This window comes from Seriola lalandi, unplaced genomic scaffold (assembly GCF_002814215.2).
Source record: "Seriola lalandi dorsalis isolate HSWRI2012SDOR001 ecotype SW California unplaced genomic scaffold, Sedor1 jcf7180002054940, whole genome shotgun sequence".
In the NCBI taxonomy this organism is placed as follows: Eukaryota; Metazoa; Chordata; class Actinopteri; order Carangiformes; family Carangidae; genus Seriola; species Seriola lalandi.
Genome location: NW_019525491.1, coordinates 886,408 through 895,361, shown reverse-complemented (window position 1 = coordinate 895,361; position 8,954 = coordinate 886,408). Strand labels below are relative to the sequence as shown.

The 8,954-nt window shown below is 40.6% G+C and overlaps 1 long non-coding RNA gene across 1 annotated transcript; it reads left to right on the top strand.

Moving 5' to 3' along the window:
- Positions 1 to 839: 839 nt before the first annotated feature.
- LOC147817567 (uncharacterized) lies at positions 840 to 2,218 on the top strand. Its single transcript, XR_015436252.1, has 2 exons — positions 840 to 1,098; positions 1,258 to 2,218. It is a non-coding gene; the product is annotated as an uncharacterized LOC147817567 (long non-coding RNA).
- The last annotated feature ends 6,736 nt before the right edge of the window (positions 2,219 to 8,954 follow it).

Sequence of the window (8,954 nt, the reverse complement as noted above, 5' to 3'; positions counted from 1 at the left end):
TGCTGCATCTAATGAGTAATCACAATGAGGCCATTTCGTGTTATAATATGAGTCGTTATAGGACATGTTTTATTGTTGACTCTATGAATATTTAAAAGGTCCTATATTTTACACTTTTCCAGAGTTTTATTTGACATTTTGTTATTCATAAGATGAAATATATTTGTGGACCGGGGGTCCCGGTGGGCCGGGCTTGGAGCATGGCTGGGAGCGGTGACTGCTTTGTTGTGACATCACAAAGTTAAGGAAGTCCTGACGGCTTGTTTTAAGGCTCAGTTTCTGAATGCAGGTTGTGTCCATTTCTCTGTGGACTGAGCACTTGGATACTTTCCCAGTATTAATATAAAACCTAGACCTGCTTTATCATCAAAGAAGACATGGAAATCTCACTTTATGCAATATGGGACCTTTAAGCTTTGTCGCAACAGGAAAGAACTCCATGGTGCTCCACTGTTATCAGTACATACTGTACAGTATGTTATACTATGACAACAGAGCAAACTCCAACTAGAGTAGAACTCTAAGACGTGGCTGAAGGCTTTGAAAATAGCTAGTAAATATACCGAGTTAAGTTTTTTTGAACCATATTTTTGTCATGGGATTTTCAGCTATGTAATATTCACCTCCAGCATGTATAAAAGTAGAGTGGACATACAAAGTAAACATAGAGTTAAGAGCTTATGAACAAAGCATTAGTTTGAACAAAATGTGATTTTACAATATTGGGGGAAACAATCATATTCAAGACAGAATAACTGTTGAATTACTTTAAATGATCAGACTCAGAAGAGTCGCAGAAAGTTGACAAAGGTTGGCAAAGTGGTTTGTTAATGGAGTTTTCTTGGTCATTTCTTTTAATCATTAATAGGTACCAATGACACAGTGTAAATATGCTCAGGTTAACCCAAGTATTATCAGTAAAATGTACTTTGTAAAAGTTAAAGTACTCATTATGGGGGCGCCTTGAGGTCTTGAAGTCAGGATGCCGACTGTGAAGTGCATCATCCCCGGTTTGGGTCTTTTCAGGGACTTTTGTTGGATGTTGCCCCTCATTTCTCTCTCCGGACATTTTCTGTCATCTGTGATTCTCTAATAAAGGTACAAAATGCCCAAATTATACTATACTACTAAAAGAGTCATTTTGCGGGCTGATTTGTTACTTTCCATCAATGCTATTAATACACTGAACGCCTTCACTCCAACTGCATAAAGTGTCGACTTTGAAGTGAAACCTCTCATCATCTTTGTCTCTTACAGGATGCAAAGACAGACACCGTGTCCTCCTCAGTATTTCCAGCATGGCGTGTTTCTTTCCTCGTATTGTGAATTGCCACCGGAGCGACCTGCTGATGGGACGCTCCCGGGCCGTTCCCCGCCAAAAGGAAATAGCATTTCCTCAGGACATCTCTCCAGATCTTTTCAAGGACACGGCAGCGGAGAGGATTGTTTTGTTTCATGGAGTTCTCGGAGATAACCGAAAATTGTCTGTTTTGTTTATCTCCACTTCCGTGCACTGTTTGGTCACAAAGCTGCTCCACACACTGCCTGGAGCAACCGCCGTCCCCTACCGCCGGGACTGTTTGTTTTCTGAACCGCTATCTTTTGTTGGTTGTGGATTTTGTTTGTCAGACAGTGCTCAGAAGGGAAATTTGTTCAGTTTGTATCTACAAAAGTGTGTTTGAGAGAGTCAGCTCTTATCTCCTTGGTTCTCCCGAGGGCAGGAAGTGGCTGGCTGAGAGGAAAAGCTACTGCTAATGTAATCTAATAGATATCCCAAAAAGTGCAGGGGGTTGTGAATTCTTCAGAAGAGATGGAATCTGAGGAGGAAGTGGCGCAGGTTAACCCTTCAAAGTGTCAGGAGCAGACAAAGATTAGCGACAGGTTAAAAGCCGCTTCTTACTCGCAGGAAATTGAAAAATAGTTTCTCTCATTCACTGTAGCATCTTTTATAAAGTTCTTCAAGCATCCCAGTGATGCTCGCATGCTATCTAATTCTCAATTGGTTCAAAAGGTCGCTCTGTGATTGTGTAGCTAACATGATTTGCATCTCAACTTGAATATTCTTTAAACTGTGGACCCTAGAATTCAGACAGGGATTATTTCTCATGGAACCTGTAAGTGCTCAAAATAATGACTTCAGCTAATGTTGTGCTACCTCTTGGATGTGACTGTAATGCTAAGCTATGTTCTGTAGGTAGTAAGATAGTTCGTCTATCCATTCTTAGTGTTTTTATACTTTTGCGTTTGTGTTTTTGCCATAACAAATCAAAACTGTAAAACCTTCCTGAGTCTTTGGACACAAAGTATTGATCTTAGTAGTTGTGCCCAATGCACACAGCTTCAATTCTACTGCATGACAGACCTGTTGTGCCTGGAAACGGTTACTAATCTGTGACTGGGCAGTCGTTCAAGGTAGGGGTTTAGCAAGCATTCAGTTGCTTAAATCTGGGACATGACAACATGACTGTGGCTACAGAGTCCAACACAACAGGGAAAAGACACCGTCAGACCATCAACACTGGTTTTGAACAAAAACACAGTTCAGCTGTGTTATCTTAACCACTTATTTGAAAGCTAAAAAGTGAACACACTCAAAATATTTGTGTTATTTACCTGTTAAATAAAAAAAAATGTGGTTGCATGGCTTTACAATAGGTCAAAGTTGCAACAGGAAGTCGTTTTGCAAATATATAATGCATAATTTAACTGTCACCTTAATTTCCACTTTCACTAAAAGATTCAACACTCAAACCATCAAACTCGGAAAACAGCAGGTCTAACAAAAAGATCCTGTTGGTTGCATTATGGGAAATGAAGGATCCAATGTGTTTGACCCATATTAGGGACATAAAGTCAGGATAGCTTGCCCTCTGCTGCTTTGACTTGTATCTTATGAGTACCCCAACTTCACGGAAGTATGATGCCAAATCCCCAGTCTGAAAACAACCACAGCCCAGTTACTGTTTTACAGTAAACGTTGTGCCGGAAGATATCATCAGCAGTATCACTGCTCAGACAACTTCACCTCTACCTGTACCGTAGTCCTCGGTGTATTTGCTCACTGGTTCTTCCAAAGAGAGGTGTGTTCGCGGCGCCTGAAAGCTGCCCTTTGGCCGCATTTGATTGATAGTGACAGCTTTAATGCAGTGCCAATCCCCACCAGTCTTCTGCTAATCCCACCATCAACCCCTCAACTACACCAACATCTCCATCCTGCTCTGATTATGCCACTGCTCCCCTTCATATGTAAGCCTCCAAATCACTCTCATTTTTTTTTTCTCTCAGCATTCTCTTTCATTCTCTATGTCTCCTTTGTTGCATCACCCTCCTCCCCTAACAACCCAATCCAGTTGTGTACATGTTTGTACTCAAAACAGGCAGGAAACGTCTCGGTCTGAAGCTGGAAGTGATTTGTGGAGGGCCCCGGTTTGTATCCACCGGGCTGCAGGAGCAAATTCCTCCGCTGCCGTGTTGCTTTTCAAACAATGAAATCAGCGAAGATGAACTGTAAGGGAATCACAACTGAGTCTGTAATGTCTTTATGTGTTTGTTTTTCCTCAAGCAAGTTTGTACATTTACACTCATCATACATAGGTGGTGAAATATTACATCACACATATTGCATCCTCAGTTTAACGTCAACAATTTCTCGGAGGTTAACATCGTTCAGCTCTACCCTGCAGGTTTGCAGTGTGCGTGACGATTTGAATTCGATTTTCTTGCAAAAGGAAACTCACCACAGAGACAAGTGTTTGTTTGAAAGGCATGGCGCTGGCACAGAAAAAAAAAAAGTTGTTTGCCTAACCGCAATTTCTATTCAACCACAATGGCAATTACGCCAATTTGTTACATGACTAGAAGCAGCAATGCGGGGGATTTCCTACATCTCTGCTCACAAATGATTACACTATGAGTCACTACAATATAGTATGTTTAAACAACACTGAGAAGGCTGCCTTGAATGTTTGGTGCGGCTGGTGCAATATCCTTTTTTGGTTGTGAAGGTTTTTTTTTTTCTTCTGTCCTGGCCTCTTTCTTCTGCTTTCCATTAAATATAGAACTGACTTTATACCTGGATCATATGACTATGTGCAACGTGAGAAGAGTCGCCTGTAGTGATTAGGCCATAACCAACATTATCACCTTTGTTTTCTTTGTACGGCCCACAACTTTACTGTTTTGATTTATTCTCTCCAATCAACCTTGTGCTAGCTGCAGCAAGAATCTAAAGAATTAATGTTAAACCCCCTTTACAGACAAAGTTAGCGAGTAGTGGTGAACATTGCTTGTTCTGCCGCCCCAAAGTGACAAAAATTACATTTAATATTGCTTTAAGGTTATCAAGTTCAGCTAATACTTAGCCAATACTCTACGCTATTCTTTGCGACCCTGTGAGTATTTTATGTAGAAAGTATCTTTAGTAATTAAGTTGAATTTAAATCTAGGACATTTTTTATAGTTTGACGCTGAACTCGCAACATTTCTTCTAGACTGGTAAGAAAATAGCTGTTAATGCTAATGTTGTACTATGTCGCAATAGCTAAACTTACAAATAGGCCTTTTAAAGTATACAATAATAAATAAAGTACTACTTAGTGATACAAATTACACTTGCAAGGCTGAGGTGCATTATAAAGTTGTATTTATAAAGTCCCTTAAACAGCTTGTTAGCGTTAGCATATTTCAAGCATATTGCTGCAAACAAAAGTGGTGATCAGAGATTTTCTCAAACCAAAAACACTTTTGGGTTAGTCGCAGTCAGAAAGTAAGCAGCTAATCCTAATCATAAAAAAGACAGGGTTGTGTTATTATCTAAAGGTCAAAGTGAACATTTCCGTCAGATAGGTAACGAAATGTCAACCCTGGCTCTGAGGTGCTGTTGCAGATTTTCTGAGTTGTCACAGGCAGATATGTTAAAGCTATTATGTTTGACAGTTTTTTGCCAATGTTTTTGGCCATCAGCAGGGAGCATCTGGGAAATTACAAACCAAATGAGATCAGTGTGCTCTCGCTACATATCTTTGTCTGACATCCAGCATTCAACATATGGCTTTTGTGATCACACTTTAAAGAACACTTCGCCAAAGTAAAATGAATTGAGCAGACATCCCCATGTGTGAGATTTACCCTGTTTGTTTTATTTAAACTCTATTTGACCAGGAATGTTGACCACTAACACGTTCTTACAGACCTGGAGTGGTCACAGGTCACAGAGAATGACAAGGATGCTTTCATACAGAAAATCACATAATATATAAGAGCTACTTAAAAGAACCACAGTTTCAAGTCATGGCCATATGTGGACGGAGGAGGAGGCGGTGAAACTTGACGTTGCCTTGAGTGCCCCAGTGTACATAATAGATTTTTCATAGATTTCTGGGGGAGTCTAGAACGGGACCACGATCATTTGATCATCATTTACTACCGTAACTCAAAGGTCTTTACTGAGAGCAATTGCAAAACTGTGAAAACAGTATAGAAAAACTAATTCAATCACATGATTACAAATTAGAAAAAAAAAATAGATGCCATAAACAACAATTAGAGCAGATGTATTAATACAGTAACAAGTATGGATCAGATATCCTCACTAAATGTAGATGGAGATGAACTATACGACTGTGTGAATGACTTACATATTCGATGCGATCTCTCTGGATCAAAACACACTGCATCGTGTTGAAGAGGTATGTATGGTTTCATGTAAAACAGCGACAAATGAAAAAACTGTGACTGCTGTGGTCCTGTAAAATTTACAGAGGAGCGGTACAACTTCACCTACTTCTGAAGGTGCATGGAGAAGAGAACAAAGTCAGAAGGTCAACTTGACTGGACATTAAGCTGCCAATGACTAGTGGGCTGCCTACACCCACCAGCCCGTCTAATAGACTGAACGATGAGATGATGCAATGCACATAAAAATGTTAAATATTCATGATTTACAAATTCATAACAGAAAAGCTATTAATTGGCCTTGTTTTGCTGTTTGGAGGCATCTTCACAGAAGGATATGACTTTTCTGAGGCAGTACCACAGTTGGTCAGGCTGGCTCATTGTGCCGTACTCAGCTCTGTTAACACATCCACGCTAGAAGCCCGACCACTGAATAAATATGTAAACACAGGTTCAAGCAGGCAACCAAAATTAATACTAACACATGGCTGAAATCTACTGACCAAATATGCAACAAATGATGCTAAGCTAACACTGAACGCAAGTCATGTATATTAGGATGTGATACCACAATGAACTGACACGTATGCAAACAAAGTCACAATAAGGCTGCACCACATCTGCACCGAAGCTATTCTGCTTTGATTTTCCGTGAATGAAAACTAATAATAACTTTTGCTGTCGGCTGATCATGAGGCAGGCGTGAGATCCGTGCGCGTCGTTGAATGTAGCAGCTGGCTAATCAAGTTGAGAGGGAATGAACTTTTTATTGTCCACCGGTCAGGAGGACAAGACTTTGTGCAGCCAAAAGCCTCTTGGCCCTGCATAACCCAGGCCCAAAGGATGAAGAATCCTGGGAGTTCCGCTGTGATCTGGAATCATTGTCGCGGTTCAAAGTGGGTGCCGAAGCCAAACCTTAAACAAGGACTTAAAAGGACAGCGGGGGGCGAGTCTGTTGGGTGGCTGTCATGGTCATTATCCTGGTGGCTCTGATACCCAACCCCCCTTTCACTTCTTCCCCAAAACACACACACACACACACACACACACACACGAACCAACCCTTCAAACACATACACACATCTGCAGCTAGCCCACCCAGTCCTCGCCATGCCCTCAGCTTTTTGAAGTTGAATTTAGAAATCTCCCCAATACACACGAACATGTGTGTCATGCCAACTTTGTAGCGTAGAGGGATCTATTTGTGGAGGAGAGAAATGAAAAAAAAAAAAAACTGGCGAGGGATAGCGAGAGCAAGGTGGTGGATTAAAAGGTGAGAGAGAAAAGCGCAGAAGCTCTTCTATTCAAGAAATCCTTGATCCCCCCCTCCCTCCCCTCCCCCTCCTGCTGAGAGTGATACTTCATGAAACACACAGACAATGCCTCAGTGGAAGAAGTCACCCTTAATTCTCCTTTTGATCACCCAGAATCCTTTGTGTCCCTGGGCTCTTTACACATTCTTTCCTTTTTGTGCCAATGCTCTAAGTTGGGAATGATTAGTGTCTGTGGATAAATCCCCTTATTTCATTCTCCTTCTTCAGGGATGCTGCTTCTCGGGCAGTCGGCTTACCATAATGCCGAGGTACCTCACAATTAATCCGAGTTACTTTTGATGGTGGATGGCCGCAGCTTTGCCTCTTTTATCAATCGATGATCATTTGTCAGCATGCTTAATCTAATTACTTGAACTTGAGGAGATTTTGAGAAATAAAAAAAAGATCTGTTTCAAAATGATACATTTCTCTTTGAGAGGACGGGTTTATTAATTGTGCAACAGGTTGATTTTCACCATTTTAGTTCACCCCCAACACATCAACCAAAGGGGAGGGCCATTGTTAAATGGAAAATACTTTGAATTAAATTCAACATCAGGTTACAAGAACTGTCACTAATTGTTGTTTTCAGCTCTTTCCTTTTATTTCTGTAAATTTACTGTATTTGATCTTTTTCATCTGCAAAACATATGGATCCTGTCATCCACGCTTTTATTACATTACGCTTGGACTGCAAATTCGTTATAGTCCTTCGTAAATCAATATCCAATCTTCAGCAAAACACCACAGCAAAACTCCTCACAAGATCTAACAAGAGAGCGCATCTCCCGAGATAAATCTAACTGCGTGTTCAGAGAAAAAGCAAAGCAAATTTCTGAGGCAGCGAAATTGCATGTGAAGTCGAGCAATTACCCCAGCGGTGCAAGAAATGACACAGAGATAAAAGTGCAATGATGAGAGAAAAAATGAGAGAGAGACCGGAGGGAAACGACAGAAAGAGGCGGAGTCCCTGGTGAGTTCGGTCACAGGTTGATCTGAACACAAACACACCGACCTACTCCCCGAAACATGGTTGGTGCATTGGTTCTTTTGAGCAAATATTTGCTCAACTTTCTGTCAAGTTGGTTACGGAGAGAAGAAAAACATTTTCCTTGTGAAACATGGAAAACCTTTAAAAAATATCTCATATGAAACAATACAGGAGGAAAAACGGTCTTTCACTGAACTGCACACAACTCACTTCCACACATTAGAGGGTAACAAGTAAACATTATTATTTCAGTCACATCACTGGCTAAAAGTGGATTTCAATATTCTAATGACAACTTGCCACAATGGTTTCCGACTATATTCCTAAACCGCTCCCACATGCTCATCGCTTCAGCCCGAGGCCCTCAGTAGGTCCTTTAACAAGTCCTTAGGTTGTGGGATAAAAGACCTACTTCCGCTACATTATCATAAAAAGTCAGGCATGATAAGGCACAAAAATACTCACAAGTCAAAATTTAGATTTGGTGTGATTGATTTTGTAATTGTTTTGAGTTTGACTTCCTATTTGCAGTTTTTATTATGTGTAACTTTACATGTATTTTTTCTTTTTCTGCCCGAATTGGGCCCCTATACATTTCCAATCAAGACCCCTAGACATTATTTTTGACAGTTATTTTTGAAAACTGCTATATTAATAAAGTTATAATACATATTACTTTTTCCTCTCAAAAATGTTTCTTTAGGTGTCCGTTGCCTTCAAAATCTTGCAGGTACTGTTATTGTCTGGGATGCCCTGGAAGATGATACAGATCCACCATATCCAACTCTTCTCAGCAGATCATGAGGGCGGAAGCAGGTGGCTGTTGTGAGCAGAAGGAAATCAGGCTGTAGATCTTTGCACGCACAAGAAACTGAACAGCAAATCAGCATATTGTTCACTATCACTGTGTTCACCCCTATGTGCTAAAGATAGACCATCAGAAAGAGCAGAAGAAGTGTGTGTGTGTGTGTGTGTGT